At 45.9% G+C, this 23,702-nt stretch overlaps 1 pseudogene; it reads left to right on the forward strand.

The window, feature by feature from the left end:
* The first annotated feature begins 3,491 nt into the window (after positions 1–3,491).
* On the forward strand, positions 3,492–21,937 carry LOC136495959 (uncharacterized; annotated as a pseudogene).
* Positions 21,938–23,702: the final 1,765 nt, after the last annotated feature.

Here is a 23,702-nt window from a genome sequence, read left to right on the forward strand (position 1 = left end):
GTGTTTAGAGAAGTTGATGACCGGGTTTATGATAGATGGCCGTACTATCAAGAGGTGCAAACTTATTTGCATATCGGTCATCTAGTGCCACTTGAGCGATCTAACTTTGCGATATTGCTAGGATCGAGTGGCATGGTAAATTGAGTGACTAATCCTTTGAAAAATGTTTGTGAAAATGCTAACACACTTGCACTTGGTGATATACACTTGGTGGTGTTGGCACATTTGCAAAGGAGAAGTTGGAGTTGTTGTGGATCAACTTAGAGAAGAGAAAGATTTTTTGGTGTAATTCGAACTATAGGATGGTCCTTGGATTGGAATATTATTTCGATCCATTGTGATTTGGATCAAGTATGCATGTGGGATGTGTATCCCTCTGAGCAAGCTTTCCAAAATGTCCAAGATCATCGAAATCGGAGTTCGGAGCTAAGAGTTATAGCCGTTTTAGCGCTAAAAGGTCTGTGATCGGACTCTGATGTCGACCTGACGCTACAAGCTCAGAATCTGGTCATTTACTATTTAGCATCAGATCCTCCTTGACAGCGAGGCCCCACTGCTACAGATACGACTAGAGGTGCGTCCGGTTCTAATCACTGTGCAGCATTTGGTCGCTCCTCGGCTTCTGCTGCGCGCGCTGATCACTGACTAGGCACAACACCTGTGAGTCCGGTCATCACCAAACCAACATCTGATCCACATTCTGACACTCCATTCATTTCCAATTCAAAGTCTTTTGTGAATGAAGTTGACTTCACTTGATCTTTGGGCTATTCCTGAGCTACCTAGTGCTAAGTTTAACAAGTGTTCACCACACCTAACCCATTAGACTCACCTAGGTCAAGCTACTAGTTTATACCCTCTTAATAGTATGGCCAAAGGAAAAACAAAGTTCTAGACTACTCTAAGTGTCTCTCTAACGCCAAATGACACTTAGAACTAGTTCGTCCTTAACCTTGTCGTCTATCTTTTGAAAACCAAAACTATTTTCATCGACAGGGGCATGAAAACCATAATTGCCCAAACGATCATCATTACCATGACCTAACTCAAATTGCCTCTGCAAAACATACGTTAGTCACAGTAATCTTGTGTCGTCATTAATCACTGAAACCCAACTAGGGGCCTACATGCTTTCAAGATGTTTGCGCTGAAAGAGCATGTTGTAAACGTATATTTCGAGTGTTTCAGAGGTATGTTGCAAGTGTTTTATATCGATGTTGTAAAAGTAAACTAGAATATTGCAATGGTTGTACATGTATGTTACAAAGGTTTGTTACCAATGTTTCATCAGTGTTTTCGAACGTACGTTGTAAGTGTGTTTATCTGGATATTGCGTATGTTTGCAAAGGTTTTCAAGTGTTTTTAAGTGTTTTTTTTTCAAGTATATCAGAAGTATGTTGCAAGTGTGTGTTTCAAATGTTTAGTTGTTTCAGACAAATGTTGCATATGTTGCAAGTGTGTGTTTGAAATATTTTAGTTGTTTTTATATATGTTACAGTTGCCACACACATATGTTGTGAGCATATGTTTCATCTATTTTAGACGTATGTTGCAGCAAGTCCTCTATGTTGTAAGTGTTTCATGAGGCGCAGGCAGTCTCTCAGGCGCAGGCGGTTCCCATGGGGCGGGCGAGTACAGGGGGCGTAGCAGGGCGAGCAGATGCAGGCGCGCAGCATGGCACGGGCGAGCAACAAGGTGCAGATGAGCAGCAGCAGGGCGCGGGCAAGCAACAACAGGGCGGGCAGGGCAGGCATGCTCCAATGCATGTCCGTGAGTGGGGGCAACCAGAGGGAGCGCGTAGGAGACAGCCACCAGACGTGAAACCCGTTGCAGAGGTAGCGGCGCTGGAGCGTTGCCGTTTTCTACTGATCCGTATTGGTCGATGGTGGGCCTAGCTGATAGCCGAGGGAGGTGCGCTTCGCTGGCATCGGCCGCACGTCCACGAGTGTGTAGGGGCGAGTGCGCTGCATGGACCACACAGGCGAGCACGCGCTGGGTTGAGCGGCGTGCGCGTTGCTGGGCGCTAATAAGCCCCCTTCGTTAATAAGATCTCTATCTTTTTCTTGTTTTGAACATCATTAACATCTCTTATCTTAATCTCCAAGAAGTGCTAATAGAAAAATGAGTTCGCTAGTGAAATTTAGGCCCTTAGGAAGAGCATTTCACTCTAAGTGATCGTCGATTTTTTTCTTCCAATTAAGGCCTGGTGTGAAGCTGTATAGGCCCAATTACGTGGCCCATTTGCTGCACTGTTCGGCCATTGACGTCTCCGTTCAGAGACTTGCAGTTTGCACGGAATTTAGAACCCAATAATAATTGCTAATAAAACCTGACACATATATATAACAACGAATATTGCAAAAATGTATGTTTTTTTTGCGAACACTTGTTTATCTACTAGTAAGGTCCAGTTCCACCCGTCAAATCAATATTCATCAACAAGATGCGTTAGATCATTAGATGTAAAATCTAAAGTGATAAGCTTAATATTTTTGGGCTCTTGTGTTCTTGTCCCTACTTTGTTGTGAAATTGTGATTTTACCTTTGTTTTTCTAACTTTGTGATTTTGCTCTTAACTGTTCACAAGCCAACGCGATTTTGCTCCTGGTCAACGGTAAAAACAGGGGCAAAATCGCGTTGACCAGGGGCAAAATCGCGTTGACTTGTGAACAGTTAAGGGCAAAATCACAAAGTTAGAAAAACGAGGGCAAAATTTTATATAAAAAGGATACAATGATCATATTATTGCTAATACTAACTTATATTATGGATACAATGATCATCATATAATAAAATATATCTTTTAAATTTTATATAAAAAAGATAATAAATAAATATTTAACATTGTCATCCTTGTTCCATCAATAGGTCCGTTTGCTTGTAATTGTTGCAGTAACCACTCACAGAATCAAGTCACCTATACAAATTAAGCTGTCGTGGCCGCAACAAAGCTAAAGCGAACAAGGCGAATGTTTGACAACTTTTTTTCTCCCGTTGCAATGTACGAGCATATTTGCTAGTAATAATTAGAGTAGAAATATATCTCTCTATATTTTTTTGTTACATTATAGTATCTCTGTATATTTTTTTTCTTACTGAGGTCTATCTCGTATCCACTCATTTTGTATTTTACATGTCGTTTGTTCTAAGTCAATATTTCTAACTTTAACTATCAATTTAAAAATCCAGATGTTTTCACAACATATAAACTATATATATTATGAAAGTATTTTACATAGGGTTTAGGGTTTAAAAAAAAACTGAGGGAAGTATTCTCTTTACCGATTAGCACCGGTCACGTTGCACAAATCGCTACCTTTACCGTTTTTTTTTTTTTTTTTTGACGAAAGAAGAGCACCAGTCATGTTGCACAAATCGCTATCGAATCCGACAAACGTAACGCAGCTCATGTGACACGAGGCCGACAAGTAGTAGCAGTAATCATTTGAAAAGGAAAAAGGAAGGAATAGCGAAAAGGGCTAGAACAGTCATCAAAACTCAAAAACCTACAGCCCTTCCGCGCACTGCCGCCGTCTGTCCACTATGGCCTTCGCCACCTCCCCTTCCCTGTCCGCACTCGCTTCCTCCTCGTCCGCCGCCGCCGCCGCCACCACCACCTCCTCCTCCTCCTCCTCCACGCATTCTTCCAACGCTTTTCACGAGCCAAGGCCTCTCCACCTCTCGCTCAAGCCCGTCTACCCGCTCCCCAAACCGCATGCGCTCTCCTGCTCCGCGCCGCACATCCCCCGCGCCGCCTCCGGGGACGGATCGGGCTCCGGGAACCGCGGGGATGACTCCGGTGGGAATGGAGGCAAGGATGGAGGCGGCGGCGGGGGTGGCGAGGATGACGACGACTACGAGGAGGCGGAGTTCGGACCGCTGCTCGGCTTCGACGAGGTGCTGCGCCTCGCCGCGGCGCGCGGCGTTGCGCTCCCGGGCGACATGGTGGAGGCGGCCAAGGACGCCGGCATCCGGGAAGTCCTCTTGCTCCGCTACTTCGATCTGCAGGTCCTCGAATTTCCGGGAATTTGTCTGGAAGATGTGGTGAACGTGGCCGTTTTTCCTCATTCCTTTGATGTTGATCTGCGTAGGCCGCGCCGTGGCCGCTAGGCGCGATGATCCGCGCCTTCTCGATGCTCCGCAACCGGATGCTCGCCGACCCGTCGTTCCTCTTCAAAGTTGGCACCGAGGTGGGTGCGGTTGGTCAGTTATTTTTTCAAGTAGTCAGAAGATAGTAGTTCTGCTGTTGCTAACAATTGCGTTATGGGTTCAATGCAGATTGTGATCGACTCTTGCTGCGCGACATTTGCAGAGGCGCAGAAGAGGGGAAAGGATTTTTGGGCAGGAGTTTGAACTGTACGCTGCTGACCTTCTTGTTGGTGTAGCAGTTGATATTGCACTTGTGGGGCTGCTGGCTCCATATGTGAGAATTGGGAAGCCATCTGCTTCAACGGGGCTCTTTGGAAGATTCAGCAGGATGGCTGGATCTTTGCCAAGCAGGTGAAATTTCATTTCCAGTTGTTCTCTATGGACATTTGTGCCACACCACGAAAAATAATTGAATTTGAAAGTCTGTTTAACTTGTATATCACTCCCATGACCATTTTTTCATCTATGAAATTGAAAGAGAATGGAGATGTTGCTAAACTAGCAATAGAGCTTTGAATTAAAAAATCTATTTCTGTATGACACTAAGATTTTAAAACTGCAGTGTTTTTGAAGCTGAAAGACCAGGCTGCAGATTTACAGTCCAGCAAAGAATTGGAACATACTTTTACAAGGTAATGAACCTTACGTGGCAAAGATACTCCCAATTTTGAGCCATGTATGATTGTTAGTTCGAACTACAGGAGCATTGCCATGCTGTTTGTACAAATTGTACTGGCATAACAGTTTAAATTGCAGGGTGTGTTGTATGGTTCAGTTGGATTTGTCTGTGGCATAATTGGTCAAGGAATTGCTAATATGATAATGACTGCCAAAAGGTAACAGCATAATGTTATTCGTGCATCTACACATCAAAATCTCTTTTTGCTATTAAATGATAAATGACTAAGTTCATAGTTGCTTGCTTCCCATTTTGGTTTCTTGTTGATCCACACACTATTGTATTATTTTGCACATAGATTTATAGGTTTCTTTTATTAATACCATGTCTATGTGTTTCACTCATGCTCAGTAATGTTGATTAATATCTTTATCTATTTTTTCCCTGCTGTCTTGTCTTGTGTACTGATGTATGTTCCTTGTTCAGGAGTGTCAAAAAATCAGACGAAGATATTCCTGTTCCACCTCTTGTTAAAAGTGCAGCTCTGTGGGGTAAGCCTATTATCTGTTTCCCCTTCATTATCACTTTTACTCGATCTGAGAAACATTTTTGGCTATTTGACATTCCACTGATAAATTCACCTGATGATTTTTCTACATCATATTCAAATGGTGAATCAATTCTAACTAATGAAAAAATCACATCTCCAACATAGGAAGTAGCCGAGACAGTTGGGATATGTAGTGGTAGTGCTGCCTGAGGTCCACCATGCTCTCTTGAAGGTTCTTTTCACTGATCTTATATATGGAGTTGAAACTTTTGATGATCCAATAGTTGATTCAAAGGTATCAAAATCCAGACAGTCAAGAAAAAGTGGCACTAATACTCTAACAATAGAATTAAAGATTAATAAACTAACTGCTAATAACATGACTTGGCCAAAGTGTTGGCTAGAAGGTATTAGAAGTCAGTGTATGAATCTTTAATTAGTTCTCTTGTTAGAGTATCAGTGTCCCTTTTTCTTCACCGTATAGATTTAGTTCCTTTAAATCAATTCTTGGATCCACAAAAATTGCAACTCTAGATACAGTGAAAAGAACTTTGAAGAGGGAAAGGTGGACCTCAGGCAGGACTAAACCACTACATCTCCCAAGTGTCTAGGCTGCTACCAAATAGCAAGTATGGTTTGTTGTCTACTGAAATGGCATTCTGAAGTTAATGTACAGCAGAGCTCAATGTTGAATGGCTTGCACTTGGCTAATCTTTTACTACGTTTTAACTACGTTTTCTTCAATATTGACATAACTATCTTGGACCAGATAATCTCAGATGACGAAAGTTCATGTTAAAAAATTCCCATTTTGGCTCATGCTGAGCTTGTGCAATTTTATGCAGCGTGCTTTGTGATTTGTGTGCTCATCTAAGGTATAGTTTCTCTTGTTGGGTTTTTCCAATTTAACTGAGAACTGACAAACTATGTTTGACATGTAGGTGTGTTCCTCGCTGTATCATCTAACACACGCTACCAGATCATCAATGGCCTGGAGCGGGTAGTGGAGGCATCACCCGTCGCAAGACGTGTTCCCCCTGTTGCTATGGCTTTCACAGTTGGTGTTCGTTTTGCTAACAATATCTACGGTGGAATGCAGTTCGTGGATTGGGCTCGGTGGAGTGGCGTTCAGTAATGGTGGTACTCTTCGTTGCAGTTACCAAAACATCATTAGGTTCAGGTGGATCTGTGTTGTTTGTTTCATTACATTTTCTGGTAAGTAGCGGAGGCTGGGGCAGAGCTCTGTGAAAGTTTAACTCATTTACTATGAGAAACAAGGAAGTACATCGCATCATATGGCATTTCTATTGCTGCTCGTAATTGATCATGCGCACTTTTTGCCAGACTGAATGAATAAACGCGTCCTGACTCCTGAATTGCCCCTAAATCATTAGATCACTGCCTCAGCCCTCAGTGCCTCCTGTTGTGTTCAGTCAGCTAGTGGCGAATGTTGAGTCGTGGGAAACTTGTTCAGCTCTTTGAACTGAATTGTGTGCACAAATGATATTGAAGAAAAAAATGTTCACCTCTGTATGGTGAGGGAAAAAAGGAAATCACATTTTTCATTATAGTGCCAGTGTGCTGAGGAAATGTTTAGGTAGCAGAAGTATCCTGATGACGCATTGACCGGATCAGTCGAAATTGTATGGTGATCAAATCAGCGGTACGCCGGTACCAGTGAAGTCCAGAAATCGAAAACGATGTGTCTTATGATGTACTACAGTATCTCCCATAACTAAAAAGACTAAAGAGGAGATACCGTTTTGGTGCGACAGAAACTAAACTTCGTCTCACCTTCCTGCCCTCCCCGTGTGATTCTCTCCTCGCTCTGCCGATACAACCGGTCATGGCAGGTGGGATCTTCCCCAATCGATGTCCTCCCTGCATGCGACGTCAGGACGCCGGCTCCAATCACTCCCCTCCCCTCGCGCGAGATCCGACATCCATCAGGCCGGCAGGCCCCTCCCCCTCGCATTGCGACTCGCTTCTTTCCCTGCCCTCGCGCCTCCGCTCCATCGTGCCACCTTCTGCGATACGTGGAGGTCGCCGGCGGCTCGCCACCATCCTCCGCGCCTGCACCGGCACCTCGCAAGTCGGAGGCCTCCCCAAGCCTCCCCAACATGCGTGGCCGCCTCGTCGCCTCCCTGACCTGCGCCGCCGCCTCCAAACCGATGGACGCGACGCGGCCTCCACGCCGTAGCTACTTCGTGCCGCCGTCGCTGCACACCAGCAGCTCGCTTGCGACGAGTAGGTGTGCCACCCCTGCTCTTATGCCTACTAACTTTGATCCCTTCCAAAGATTATCAGTCGTACATGTGCACACCCAATGTCCTTTACTCGATCCACGCTTGCAGTTCTGTGTGCTCTGATCTGCATCATTCATGGCAGGGCAGCATCCTCCTTCACCTGAGATAACCGCCATTGCTCCTGGTGCTGGCGTAGAGGTTGACAGGTGATGAGGACATGGCACCCATGCATATGACCATGTTTGGCGCATGGGATGGAGGGGAAGGAGGCCAGCAAGGGTGTCCAAGTCAAGAAGGAGGCCCGAGGCTAATTCGGTTCGAGTCCCCGAGGTGGAGGCCCAAAGCAACTCAAGTTCGAGTCTGCCTCGGCCTCCAGGACCAGTCTGCCTTAAACTGGTCACCCAGGATGCATCCGGACTCCGTTTTCGATGATCCACATATGGATGGAAAGATAATTTGATAAGGAAGCCAATCCAAGTGGTTTCACGTCAAAAGCTCTTCGGAATCAACGGGAATCGTCGAAACAAGTCAGCATCCAGAATCTGCCAGGGTGCTACGACACATTCTTTTGGTTCGTTGGACCATGTATCGTGTTTGGGCCCATTAGGGGGGCGCGTCCAGGGTAGGCGACGACCCTAAGACCTTTATAATCATACATCGCCGCCGTCATTAGGTTTTGGGTTTTGCTTAGATTATTTTGTCAAGAACAGTTTCGCCGTTCATCGGTTTGTGAGACCCTAACTTCGTGAGATAATCATTCATCTACAATTTGGTTGTGTTCTTTCTTGTTCTTGCTTGTGTTCTTCGTTGCGCAGGCAAGGATTAGCCTTCTTGGCGAGGTCAATCTGGTCCGTGACTTGGTTGATAACCAGAGGAGCTGTGGTGCTAAGATTGCAGGGTTCGATCTTTCGATCTGAAGCCGGATCGGTGTGTCATTCTTTGACATAACGATAGTTACCATCACCTGACGGAAGATCGGGATCCCCGTCTCCATTAAGTGGTAATCAGAGCTAAAGTATACCGTCAGGTTCACTTTTATTCCTTAGTTTTGAGTGTTTCGCATTCGTCCCATAGTCCAGTGCCATACTCGTTTTCCTGTCCTAGAACCTTCCGCGTCATAGCCTTTGCATATTTCAGTTTCAGAGTCCGTCGTGTTGAGTTTGTGTCCTGGTCGAGATCTTGTTGCTGGTTAGGTCGTGTTAGAGTCCAGTTCGTGTGTTTTCCTCCATCGTTTCCATCAAATCTTTGCTGTTGTGACCAGTTTTGTGCACATTGTTCCCGTTTTGTCCTCTAATTCGGAGCCAATTCTTAAAACTGGTTTAGTTTTCGCATACGAACTCCGATTTCGACGTTCCATATATCAAAATCGATCAGAAATTTTTTTTGGATCCGTCCATCCCCGCGTTGTCGGAGTTCAAAATTTTTAGATTGATCAAAAAGTGGTCACAAGGTTTTGGTCGATTTTGAGCAAGTTTTCTGAAAATTCCATAGGCCGCGTCTTTCACTTGTTTCGGCTCATATTTTCTGTGGTTACTTCTTTTGTGCTCGTAAAGGAAAATATCAAAAAAATAAAATAAAAAAAATCGAAATTTCCCAAAAAAACAACGACAGCCCAAAAAATAGAAAAAAAGAGAGGGGCAAAAGAGGAACAATATTTAGAGGAGCACATAGAGAAGACCAAAGTGAGCTGTGTTAGCGAGTGCTGTCTGGTTCCTTATTTGTGTTGCTGTTTCCATCCACCATACTTGTTTTTCATACACCTGTCACCTTGCTATCCACCATACTTTTGTCACACACCTGGTACTTAGAACATTTTAGACCAGCAATGAGAACAAGTATTTTGGACTATAATTCAGCATTACTTTCTGTTACTAACTTGTGTGCCAGATATACATATTACTCTTTGTTTGCCTTCCAAGCTCCACAAATTCTTCAGATTAGTATAGAAAAAGGGCTTTGCAATCTCGGTACCACTGTCATGAACCAGCCGCCGGTTGTACCACCACTGCTTGCGTTGGTAAGAACTTTGTAAGAGCTTGGTAAGGCGCTTCCACTTGCTATGAAAAGTAACACCACTGCAACCACGTAGTCATTTGGTAGGGATAACTTTCACCGTTTGTTCCTTGTTTTTGTGTTTACAATGACAGGTTGTTCGTATCCACCGACTTATGATGGTATAGGTGCCGATGAGTATATGGAGTGGAAAATTACCATCGATAACATATTTGCTACTCGCTTTATGTGTCTAAGGAGGAAGATAAAAAATGCAGTTAGTGTTTCGCGACATTCTGCTTTATCTTGGTGGGAGTCTTTAGATCCTTCTGATCAACCTCAAACTTGGAATGAAATGAAACTTCTTATGCGAGAAACCTTTGTTAATCCACCTTCTGTTTTGACTTCGTATGCTGAGGTGCACCATTTAGAGGAAGAGTCTGTTATTATTCCTCTTGCTATGACTAACCTTCTGCAGAATAATGTACATAAGCGAGAGGATGACGTGGAAGAAAATGAGGAGCTCACAACCTCATATGTAAATTTAGAACCATCACTTCACATTGCACCTATTACTCCTGCTGAGAACATAGGTAATGCCCATGGTGCAGGTGAGAATTATTTTAATGTACTAAATTTTTCCACAAGCCATGCGATCATAGAGCAATTGTTAGTGGAACCTTCTCTTGATTTATCTTTGTCCCATGATAATTTGCTTGATGTTCCTTGTGACAAAAATGAATTGGTTGAAGATGTTTCAGTTTTACATGTTTTGGAACCAGTAACTTGTGCTAAAAATAAACATGTTATTCATATTGCTACTAAAATTGATGAGTTCAAACTGTTGTCTTCTTTACATACTTTGGGTTACATTGAATTTGATGTTTTGTGTAACCTAGATTGTTTGGAAGAGAGCCTTTTTAAATATGCTGATTTGCCTTGGTTTTCTAAACACACATATCATGTTATTGGCAGATATAACAACAAGGGACAATATATGATACATCGAGTATACATTCGTAATAATATGAATTCTCCTTTTGTTGTACAAGATGATGATCGTTTAGAGGGCAGCCATAATAATACAAACATTTTCTCAAGTTCCTTAAAGAAACAAGTTCACTTCCAAGAAGGGGAGCATTGTTGGTTGCTACCTATGTTTGCTCGACCATCTATTCCTGCATTGTCTTTGGTTAGTTCTAATCTTTTGCAGGATAGTGTTGACATACATCGTGTGCATTCGGATCATGGAGTCTACATGCTTGCTGAAATTTTTATACGAGATGACATGCTAGAAACTTGGAAACATGGTCACGTTCCTTCTCACAATTATTTCAGTTTTCTTTGTCCTCGCAACCCCGTTCTCCTTTATGTTGTGCAGGATCAGTTTCAAGCACAATCGACGCCGATGACGGCTTTTCATCAAGAAGGGGAGGATGATGAGGACATGACACCCATGCATATGACCATGTTTGACGCATGTGATGGAAGGGAAGGAGGCCAGCAAGGGTGTCCAAGTCAAGAAGGAGGCCCGAGGCTAATTCGGTTCGAGTCCTCGAGGTGAAGGCCCAAAACAACTCAAGTTCGAGTCTGCCTCGGCCTCCAGGACCAGTCTGCCTTAAATTGGTCACCTAGGATGCATCCAGACTCCATTTTCGATGATCCACATATGGATGGAAAGATAATTTGATAAGAAAGCCAATCCAAGTGGTTTCACGTCAAAAGCTCTTCGAAATCAACAGGAATCGTCGAAACAAGTCAGCGTCTAGAATCTGCCAGGGTGCTGTGACACCTTCTTTTGGTCCGTTGGACCGTGTATCGTGTTTGGGCCCATTAGGGGGCGCGTCTAGGGTACGCGATGACCCTAAGACCTTTATAATCATGCGCCATCGCCGTCATTAGGTTTTGGGTTTTACTTAGATTATTTTGTCAAGAACAGTTTCGCCGTTCATCGGTTTGTGAGACCCTAACTTCGTGAGATAATCATTCATTTGCAATTTGGTTGTGTTCTTTCTTGTTCTTGCTTATGTTCTTTGTTGCACAGGCAAGGATTAGCCTTCTTGGCGAGGTCAACCTGGTCCGTGACTTGGTTGATAACCAGAGGAGCTGTGGTGCTAAGATTGCAGGGTTTGATCTTTCGATCTGAAGCCAGATCGGTGTGTCATTCTCCGCCACAACGATAGTTACCATCACCTGACAAAAGATCGGGATCCCCGTCTCCATTAACAGGGATGATGGCCACCATGTGTTCGCTGAAATGCCCTCAAGGTAATATATGGTACAAGTTTTGATTTGTCGTGGATTTTTTTTTGGTGAATTTGATGTGGATTTCACTGTTTCATTCCACTTGGGTCCAAGTTAGAGTGACAGCTTTGAGCTCTCAAAGTTTTCTTAATGAGTAAACAATCTTGTACTATTGTCATTTAACTAAAAATGCGCTATTGTTTATAGAGCTCTTGCAGACCAGCTATGTTCTACTGTCCATGTTTGCAGTGCACTTGCAGTTGTACCTCAAATACCACTAATGCCTCAACCTAGGATCATACACCTTGGTTTTGCTACCGCAGATGAGTCACCATAAAAAATGTACTATTGTAGCCCTTGCTCATTTGGAAGAGGTCATCAGAGAGTAGATAGCTTGTGTGTAACGTCCCGCCTCTACAAGGTCGGACCCGCTTATATCTGGTAGCTTTTCTAGGACATAGACTGCCCTTATAGACCCACACAAGTCTTTTCTGCGCACTTTGTCCTCACTCATGCGCACCCGAGAAGGACTTCCCGGTCGGTCACCCATCATAAAATTGCTCTAGACCAAGCACGCTTAACCTCAGAGTTCTTTAGAGATGGGCTTCTAGAAAAGAAGTTACAACTTATTGGTATGAGTATCCTATTAATCCTGTTAAGCCCTGGGCCAGGATGTTACATCCTCACCCCCTTAAGAGACCGACGTCCTCGTCGGTCAATCCCAAGCCAGGAACGTCCCCTCTTGGCCACATCCGTGTGTCTAGTGCCAGCGCATGTGCCATGCCGTGTGACCACTCTAGGACCACTCCCGCCATGCGCACCATGCCTGCGCAACTATGACACACGCGCCTGTGAAACCGCGAGAGTCGACTCTGATACCATTCTGTAACATCCCGCCTCTACAAGGCCAGGCCTGCTTATATCTGGCAGCCTTTCTAGGACATAGACTATCCTCACAGACCCACACAAGTCTTTTCTGCGCACTTGTCCTCACTCATGCGCACCCGGAAAGGACTTTCCAGTCGGTCACCCATCCTGAAATTGCTCTAGACCAAGCACGCTTAACCTCAGAGTTCTTTAGAGATGGGCTTTCGGAAAAGAAGCAGTGACTTGTTGGTATGAGTATCCTATTAATCCTGTTAAGCCCTGGGCCAGGATGTTATATTGTGGTCAACCATGGACATAGACCATGGAAGAAGATCATTGTCATTGACTCATTGCTGAGAGTGTCTAGCATGGAAGGGGAGCAATGTAAACTCCCTAAGATTATAGTTGTTTGCAAAAAATACAAGGTTTGGAGATTCTTCTTGTAATTTTCATTCGAAATTCGGCACAAATAATCTTTTTCTGCTTATCAATCTATCGATAATATGAGTTCTAAGAACAAAGATTCCCTAGTTTTGTTATGTTGCAGGTGCACAAAAACCTGCACACATCCATGAGAATAGTGATGTCTTCGGTTAGACCTCAAGAAGATGGATTTTGAGATTCTTGGCGACACACTCTTCTATCAAGCCCATAATAATGCTCTACAATCCGGCTAAGATTTTTGCATTTTCTACGGAATGCCTTAGACAAAAGGTAAATAGCTGAATTTGTTGGAATATTCTAAAGATCCAAATAGCTCTTCTGATATAGTTCTGTCAAACTATTATTTTTTCTTGAGAAGAGTAGAATAGCATAGGCACATAGGTCGATATCCATCACAATTTGCACCTTAGTTTCATGCTTCCTATTTGTCATGCAACTGATAAGATAATTATATTCCATGTTCCTGTTGTTACTGTGGCATTTTCTTGTGTAATAACTTATTAAAAAAGGCTGCTTCTCTTTCAGTTTGTTGGTCAAAGGCCTGCTGAGTGTAACAGTCTTAGCCATCTCAATAGGTATGCATCCACCCGAACTCTATCTTATCATATAATTTCTCAGTTGAGTGGTTGGTCTTATGTGAATATTTTTTCTCTAATCCCCTAATGTGGAAGTGATCCTCTGAATGTTTTTCAGTCTTGATTTGCCATTTGCTAAATTAGTGCAATCTGATTGTTGAATCTTTATGTCTTTTTGTTAATTAAACCATTAGAAGCCTGGTTGTGAGTAAGTAAAACTCTGAACTCTAATTGCCCAATATAGCAGACCAATTAAAAATAGCATGAATTTTAGTATGTGTGTGTATGTGTTGCCATAATTGAAGGTTATTGAGTTGTGTTTATGGTAGATGTGAACTTAGTGTGTTTGTATTGTGGTGATCTTTTCTGAATGCAAGGGATTCATGCTTGACAAGATCACAAGAGCATCGGGCGTCTAGAGCAACTGCAGCTCTTGGTACAGGTGAGCAAATAGGACATGTCCGCATGATGTCAATGCATCATCATTCCGATGATCTGATCGATGCATAGAGTAGCTGGCTTTATTGATTCTTCACGACAAACTTGCATGACTCTGATATGATACCAGTTACCTTTTTATATATACCCATCTTGTCGAAGGATAGGCATTTAGGTGCCCGGAGTGCTTTTGTGTTTCAGAAACCCCAAAGACATACAGATGATCCTAGACACACTTCAATTTGCATTGGTAATTAAATCCCCAATTTGTTTTGCAGCTGGAACTGCTGGGATATACCTGAGCAGCGTGGAGTTGGTCCTCACGGACGTGTGCTACCCGGTGAAGCTTGGCTGCGGCATGGCGGACACGGTGCGGTGGCGTACCTGTTGAATTCGACACCTCTGATCCCGTCCAGGATCTGAGAGAACATGGCACAACAGCAGAGGGTCGGCCAGCGATGAGCGGGCAGCAGGGCAGCCAAACAAAGCGCGTAGCTCTGCCCTGTTTTGAAGAACTGCTGGCTACTGTAACTATTGGTTATACTCTCTCCATGTAAAGTTATGTTTTACTCAGTTGTGCTACGGAGTAGTACTCATATAATTTTGTGAATTGCAGCTTTAATGAAACTCAAAATCTTCGTATGTTCCTGCCTCTTCTAACTTGAGACTCCTCTGTACCTAAATAAATAGATTACTAGAGTTGTCTTAAGTCAAACTTTTAAACTTTGACCGAATTTCTAGAAAAAAAACATCATAATTTATGATAACAAATTGGTATCACTCGATATACCATAGAATATATTTTCATAATGTGCTCATTTTATTTTATAGATGTCGTTACTCTTTTTTATAAAGTTAGTCTGACTGGCATGGATTCTAGGGATTGATTTATTTGGGGACAGAGAGAATATTGATTATACCCACTCAATTCTGCTTCCTGCTATGACATTTTTTATTTAGTCTAAACTGAAATGAGGTACATAGATCATGGCATTCTTAAAAAAATTATTACTCCTTCAAATTAGTATGTTGTCCATATATGTCTTTACAGTATCACCGAGACACCGAACATGTACCACTTGTTAAACATACGGGTACCGAGGATAGACACATCTAGCATGCAAATTTATAGATTTCTAGCAAAGTAGGCTAAAGTATTTTTGTTTTTTGTTTTTGTCAAGCAACCATTTGCTAAACATGGATGAGGACAAGTAGGAACTATATAGTTTCGAAAACCAATTGATTTGTTAGCATCATTTCCAGCATTTGTATCTTGATTTGATGTGTGTCAGGTAAACTCCTAGATTTAACTTGCATTGTATAGTTGCAGTGAATGTACATATTCCTTAATAGAACGAGGATATCTTTAAATGAAAATTCATTCGTGAAAAAAACATTGCAGATGATAGACGGGTAACTAGCTCAGAGTCATTGTCGCTTGCAATAATAATATATATTGTTGATGGTGAATCTTACCACAGACACTCAAGTGGATATCTTATTCTACATTATATGTCTGCGTGGAATAGACCACACATATTTATACGGTAAGTATGACATACTTTGTTTTAAGGTTTTGTAAGAGATTTTTCAAGACACATAGTATTACCCATGTGACAGGTATTAATATTTACATATATGCTCGAACATGTATACAAGATGGTATGGAGATGCGGTGGAACTTATTCGTGGATTTATTAGCGCACGAAAAAAATAGATATCGGAAATTTTTTCCTACCGATATAAAACATAATTTTAGCCGCATCATAGAAAGATCTATACAGTAGAGTTTGTGAGTCTGCGAGTCTGCGAGCCACGCTCTCCGTGACCGTGTTAATTTCACGAACTTTATTTTTTAAATTAAATGTCACTTTAACATCAGTATTTAATTTTACAGTATTGTTATCTTATCGTGCGATCTGTATATTTTTAGTACAAAAATTTAGTTGTCCTATAACAATGTACAGGTACAAACCTACTGTATATATAATACTAATGTTTAGTCATCACATGATGATGGGTGCATCCGTACAGGTTGCAGGTGGCGTGTTGGAAAACAAGAGTGATGCGAGACGGTCTACTTTGTGCTCTCCGAACGAGACGAAATGAAGACGGGACAATTACGTGACATTCAAATGACGGTCCTTTGCTGACGCACATTTACTGTGCAGCATTTTATCAGAAGACACTTTGTTTCGGTGAAATTAGGTCATAGAACATCATGAACCGGTTGCAGCCTGTTGATGATTGAGAAAATTTCGTTCTAGACATCCGATGCCCTGAGCCACAGTTAGGTCCGCCCCTCTCCCTCTCACTGATGCACGGGCCTTACCTGCCATCTTCTTCTTTTTTCCTTTTCTCCTCTTCTCTTCTTCCATTGCTGAGCAGCAACCACCGCCGTCAACCAGCCCCAGCCACGCAGGCACACGGACGAGCTGGCGAGCTGCCGCAGCCGCAGCCATGCGGGCGATCTGGCGAGCCTATGCCGTGACCACGAGCGCCACGTGCGAGCAGCCGCCCACGCTGCTGCTGCCGGCGATAGGAGCGCCGCGGTGTCCGTGGCAGGGCGCGTGCGGGCACGCGTGCTGGTGCTTGGCCGCGTCACAGCCGCTTAGGACAAGCAGGCAGGCAAGCGGACGCGGGCAGCGGCGGCGGCGTGAGCAACCGGGCCCGAGCAGTGGCGGCGCGTAGCAGGCAGCGGAGACGGCGGCCTGGACAGCAACGGCGCGCGGCAGCGAGCTGCAGCGGTGGCGCGCAGGAGGCAAGCAGCGGCAGCGGCGGCGGCGCGAGTAGCCGGGCCCAGGCAGCAACGGCGTGCAGCAGCGAGCTACAGCAACGACGTGAAAATGTCCTGCATGTTAGTCAACTAAATCCGATCGAGTGTTTATATACCTGGGATATTAGCTTTGCACCGTGGCCATGTTGAGGAGGATATGGGGCAGTTAATCTCGTCTGCTGATCCAGAGATGATCTGTTTGCGTGCATTGCTTTCTAATCTCTAGTGTATTTCTGATTTTTTTCCAACAGAAAAGGAGGTATTTGACGTAAGCATGATGTCATGCTGACATCACTCTACAGCAGCGGGACGGCCCCGCTTGCCCTGCGTTCGGCGTAGCGCCGCTACGCGGACGCGCGCCCGGAGGGGTCGCGCAGGGACCTGCACAAAGCGCCTAGCCAGGCTCAGTACCCGGAGGACGCTGGAGATGCCAGCGGCATGGCACCCGGCGATAGCGTGCTTGGCCAGCCGTGGGGAAGACCCCGATTTGAAACCGAGAGAAATCCTTGCGTCTTAGAGACTTAGACTCGAACGGCGATCTCGACGGCCACCGACGCTTAGACTCGAACAGCGATCTCGACGGCCGTCAACGGTTAGACTCAAACGTCGATCTCGATTGCCGCCGGCGGTCTCGACGGCCGTCGACGCTTAGACTCGAATGTCGATCTCGATGGCCGCTGACGCTTTGCCAGCTGGACGGATGGAGCCACGACGTCGCCGGAGAAGACCTGTCCGAACGTCGATCTCGATGGCCGCCGACGCTTTGCGAGCTGGACGGATGGAGCCACGACGTCGCCGGAGAAGACCTGGAGAAGACCTGGCTGTGCGTCAGCAGAAGTTAGCTAGCCTGCCAATCCACATCGAGCATCAGCCGTGCCTCGTCGCCGGCCAATTACATTTTTCTCCACGCCGCCGCCATGGCCGAGCTGAGCAAGCTCGCAACCACTGCCGCGCGGCCACTGGTCAGCGGAAGAAGAAGGAGCCAGGGGCAAAAAAGACATAGGAGGCGCGGTCCCGGGCGTGGAGCCGCGGACGTCGGAGGCGCAGGCCCGGGCGCCGGGGCGTGGCTCCAGAGCAGGCCACCGGAGGCGCGGCCCACCGGAGGCGCGAGGCTGAGAAACGGGAGATAGGAAGAAAAAAGCGATAGAGACAATAATGTCATTTCACCGCTGTTTTTTCTGCTCAACCGGCTACAACCGGTCCACGGTATCCTGTTGCCTAATTTCATCGAACTAAAATACTTCAAAGTGGGTATCCGTCAATAAAAGACCGTCACTTTGATGTCCAACAAACCATTGTCGCAACGAAGACACGATAGAAGAGCCCAGCACGGGACAGGCTCGCTCGACCCTCCTGCCGCTTGTGGTGCTGTCTCTGGACGCGGCCGCGGTGGGCGGCTTGTGCCCGGCGAGCTGCGGCATGATTGACATCTCGTACCCTTTCGGTGTAGGTCCGGTATGCTCCCTGCAGGTGTTCAACCTCACCTGCGACTCCAACACGTACGGCAACCAGCTCCGGCTCGGCAGCCCCAACGTCAGCGTGGACTACATGACGGTGTCCGCGCGCGGCTCCATCACCGCGCTCGCCGCCCACGTGATGCGGTCCGTGAGCATGCCCTCCGCCGCCGCCGCCTACTCCGCCTCGTGGGAGGGCCCCGGCAGGCCGTTCGCCATCTCCGGCTCGTCGAACATGTCGCTGTTCGTTGTCGGCTGTGGCATCGCGGCCGCGCTGCTGGACAGCGGCCACCGGAGCCGCGGTCGGGAACTGCTCCGTGATCTGCGCCGGGGAGCAGGTCATGGAGAGGCTGCCGGACGGGCTCTGTGCCGGCGTGGGATGCTGCCGCATCGACGTGCGTGTGCCCCTCAGGGCGTTCGTCCTCAACCTCTCGCGCACGGGCGAGGGTGTCATCAGAGACAGGGTGACGTTCCTGGTCACTGGCCGAGACGGGTACACGTTTCCGGGCGATCGACCTGGAGCAAGGCATTGATGCAGGTGAGGTCGCCCCAGCTCTGCTGGACTGGGCCATCCCTGACCGCCCGAATTGCGCACTGGCTGTGACGAACAGGGCTAGGCTATGCCTGTGTCAGTAACAACAGCGAGTGCCAGGACTCACCGATTGGTGGCTACGTTTGCCACTGCTCCCAGGGTTTCTTCGGCAACGCCTACGTCGTCGATGGCTGCGTACCAAACCAAGGTAATCCTCCTCTCCGTGACTCCATCTATGCCTCTTCTCGCCACTCGAATGTCTTGCCAATTGCTATTGAGCAACAAGGTAATCCTCCTCTCCATCTATGCCTCTTCTCGCCACTCGAATGTGTTGCCAATTGCTATTGAGCATGGTCGTCTAAATTGCTTCTGCACCTCAAACAGTTTATGGTTCAAGACAGCCGAAGGCGAATTGTCCGACTAGGTGCGGGAACGTGAATATCCCATTCCCCTTTGGCATGGAGCTGGGCTGCTTCACAAGGATACATCGTACATTGTTAGGTTGATGTGCACCAAGTCGGCCCAACGGTCAACTTGAGCTCTGATCCGCGTTCTGATCGGGGGGCGCCCAACCAAATCATAGTTGGTGGGCCCCCGTCGCACTGCTCTATATAAAGAAGTGGAAGCCGGCGGCTCACGGTACGAGATTCACCGGTTTTGCCAAAGCACCCCACCGACAAACCCTAACCTATCTAAGGGAGCGCACCCGCCGCCACTCTCCGGACCTCACCGCGCCGCCACCGACCTAGGCTGCACTGACACCGTCACCATGGCGAGCTCCTCCGCCAAGCCCACCTATGGTCAGCTACCTCTGCACCCCTCGTTCTCTCTCTAGTTCATGTTCTAGATCGGATCTAGGCTTGTTTATCCCAAATTGAAAAGGAATCATTCGCTAGAACTACTCTAGACGATCCTAAGAACTAACATACATCTCTACCTGGCGTGTAACCCGGGGCCAACTCCTCCCATCCTCCAGATGACTGAGCATTCGGCGGTCACTGACATTTCCATTGACCAAGGCATCTTGAGAATTCAGAAGCTCTCTGAACCAGGCGGTTTCCTGGACGGTCGGGACAGCACGTTCTACGCCTTCTCCGGAGAGTCTGGTGTGGTGAAGTGGGCTGTGGATAACTTGACTTGCGAAGATGCAATGACGAACAGGGACCAGTACATGTGTGTCAGCACTCATAGCGAGTGCATAGAAGTCACGGACAACAGGACGAGCAGGCATGTGGGGTACAGATGTAGATGCTCCTCTGGTTTCGAAGGGAATCCTTATATTGAAGATGGATGCACAGGTAAGTTTCAGGAATGCTTAATTGTCATTGCCATGTTCCTGGATAGTTATCTACTTTCTCTGTCTCATGGTACGACGTGCAATCTGCAGATATTGACGAGTGCTTGCAGCCAGATAAATACATTTGCCATGGAGTCTGCCGGAATAGCCTTGGAAGCTTTTCTTGCACTTAGTGTCCGCATGGAACAGAGTTCGACACTGCTGCAAGAACGTGTAAAGCATCCAGCACTATTTTAGGTAAGCCGTCTTGAGCAAATTCAGGTCGCTGTTGATCACCGGATTCACTTTTTTTAGCACTTCTCCCATATTTCAAGCACCTGATTTTTTTTGTTGTTGTTCAAGCAATAGGTAATTTTGTCATTGTTTAACTATAGAAAAAAATGTGAAATGTCTCCTATGAGTTGTTCTTTTAATTGTATTAGTTGGTTGTATAAGATTATTGCCTAAAATCATCTCAAAATTGGGACAAATATACAACTCTTCTTTTTTTTACTGTAAACGACATATGCTCACAAGTCCGCAACCAATGCAGGTATCACCATTGGAATCAGTTCTGGTGGTGGCCTTCTATTTCTTGCAGCAATCGCTGTTATTCTCAACCGAAGATGGAAGAAAGGAGTCCAAAACCGGCTCCGGAGGCGGTACTTCCGCAAGAACAAAGGCATTCTCCTTGAGCAGCTCATCTCCTCTGACCAGAACGCGAGCGACAGCACAAAGATATTCTCCCTGGCCGAGCTAGAAAAGGCAACGAATAACTTCGATCAAGCCCGTGTGGTTGGCCGCGGCGGCCATGGTACGGTCTACAAAGGCATCCTAATGGATCAGCGCGTCGTCGCCTATCAAGAGGTCGAAGCTGGTGGCTAACGTAGAGATAGACGAGTTCATCCACGAGGTCGCAATCCTCTCGCAGATCAACCACAGAAACGTGGTGAAGCTCCACGGGTGCTGCCTTGAGTCCGAGGTTCCTCTGCTCGTCTACGAGTTCATCTCCAACGGCACACTGTATGAACTTCTGCACGGTCAGCGAAACAATGGGAGTCTGTTGCCACTGTCATGGGAGGAACGCCTAAGGATCGCCACCGAGGTTGCCGGCGCGCTCACGTACCTGCACTCGGCGGCTTCCATGTCGGTACTTCACAGAGATGTCAAGTCCATGAACGTGCTCCTGAACGACAGCTACACTGCAAAGGTGTCAGACTTTGGCGCGTCGAGGTTGATCCCGATCGATCAGACGCACCTGGTCACCGCCGTGCAGGGCACCTTCGGCTACCTGGACCCGGAGTATTATCATACAGGCCAGTTAACTGACAAGAGCGATGTCTACAGCTTCGGAGTGATACTTGCTGAGCTCCTGACGAGAAAGAAGCCGATTATCGAGAAGGAGAATGGCGAGAAGCAGAACCTGTCAAACTACTTATGCGCGGCAAAGGAGAAACCTCTTGAGGACATAGTGGATGATCAGGTTTTGGAGGAAGCGAGCAAGGAAGCAATCATGTGCTTTGCTCGCCTGGCGCAGCAGTGTCTGGATCTGAGAAGAGAGGCGAGGCCAACCGAAGGACGTGGAGGTGAGGCTGCAGCTCCTCAAGGGACGCACTGCTACTCCGAGAACGAGAGGAGACAGCGAGTTTCGTCCTCCCTGTGAAACAGGGCGAGGCGATAGGCGTCCGGGCGTGGTTCCGGTGACTGGTCAGGACGGGACGCGTCAGTACAGCCTAGAGCAGGAGTTTGCATCGCTCCTGCGCATACCACGCTAGGGCCTTGTTTAGTTTGCTTCAAAGTTCCAAGTTTTTTTACTCTCTCTCCATCACATCAATTTTTGGACGCTTGCATGGAGTATTAAATGTAGGTAAAAAAAATAACTAATTGCACAGTTTAGTTGGAAATCACGAGATGAATCTTTTAAGCTTAGTTGGTCCACAATTGGACAATATTTACCAAATAAGACGAAAGTGCTACTATTCATCGGGTTGATATTTTCTTCCATCTAAACAAGGCCTAGGTTGAAGTCATCGTTGTGCTGTTGAGAGTATTCTGGTGCCTCTGCTGCTCTGGGCTGTCATTTCTGTATGTAGAGCAAAAACCTAAGCAGGACTACAGATTACAGAAGGAAGCATGTGAGCCTGTCAGGAAAATGTTCAGATGCTGCTGTTACAGCTCGATTGGAAATCCTGAAGTTTACAAATGCAGGTCCAATAAATCCAGTTTGAAGGTGAAGCAATCTAGTCCATTCACCTAATCATGCATGACCCAGGACACCAGGTCATCGGCGAATTTTTTTTATTTTTAACATATTTTTTAAACTATTTTTAAAACTGACACTATTTTTTTTTCAAAACTAACACTTTTCGTCATATCTATTTCCCTGACGTGGCGAAACTCCTATGCTACGCCATGCATTGTGGCATGGCAAGGCTGCTAACGTGACACCGACCAGAACCGCTGACCAGTGATGTGGCTGGGTCTACCCCGCCGCGGATCTGGCCAAGCCGCTGTCCTTTTTAAAAAGAAGTGCCGCTGTTCATTTTCAGCTTTCCACCCAAGCACATGAACACATGGCTAGAGGTAGGGCCGGGGACTGGCGGGTTGGACTTGGGACAAGACGGGACGAACTGCAGAAAAGCTGGCCTGCAGGTCACGTGGGTGGACACCGTCAGTCCGCCGGGAGTCCGGGACAGACTGGACATGTCCTGTGCCACATGGTTGTTGCGAGGAACTAATTTTTTACAATTTGATTTTTTTAAGAAAATTTACATTTAGCCCTCAGAGACTTAAACTTATCTTTGACCCTAAGGGTCGACGTCAGTAATCATGGCGCCGAGGTAACATGTCTTGGTGAAAGTGCATCTAGCCCTTTAGTGAGTTTTGGATGATTGAATGACAACATGATTAAAGGACTAACCCGTTTGCTAAGTGTGAACAGGTAATAGGTTATCTCACAGGCACTTAATGAAAGCCAAAATGATGTGTTGTTGTATAAACAATCTAGTTCAAGCACAAGACAACAATGCAAATGGAATTCATGCTAAGGCTTATTTATTGTGGGATTTCCATGTTCTATGTGAAAGCAAGCTCATGATTATTAGTTAATGAGACATAAGAGATTGCATATGAAATGGTCTCATATTTGAAGCTTGCTAAATTAAAATGAAAAAGATAACAATACATATGAAAGGATGATTCAACACAAGATGTGACTTGATGGCTTGAGATGGTGAAGATAGCAAGGAAAGGCTTCGAGGTACTACGCAAGGGTGAAGGGCAAGCGACGGCTTGGCGGCCGAAGAACCTAGCTAGGGTGAAGAAGAAAGTACTTGCATTTAGTTGAGGTACTACTCAAGCTAAGATGGTCATATTGATGTGAAGGATCAAATCTATAATGAAGTATTTGATGGAAGTGACTTGATACATTTGGGATTATTCAAACTGGATGAATGGAATCAAGTCACATGCTCGAGATGGCTATGCTCAAGTAAAAAGATCAACATCAACATGTTAGCACCCTTACTTGATGAAGATTGG

Source organism: Miscanthus floridulus, chromosome 12, assembly GCF_019320115.1.
Source record: "Miscanthus floridulus cultivar M001 chromosome 12, ASM1932011v1, whole genome shotgun sequence".
In the NCBI taxonomy this organism is placed as follows: Eukaryota; Viridiplantae; Streptophyta; class Magnoliopsida; order Poales; family Poaceae; genus Miscanthus; species Miscanthus floridulus.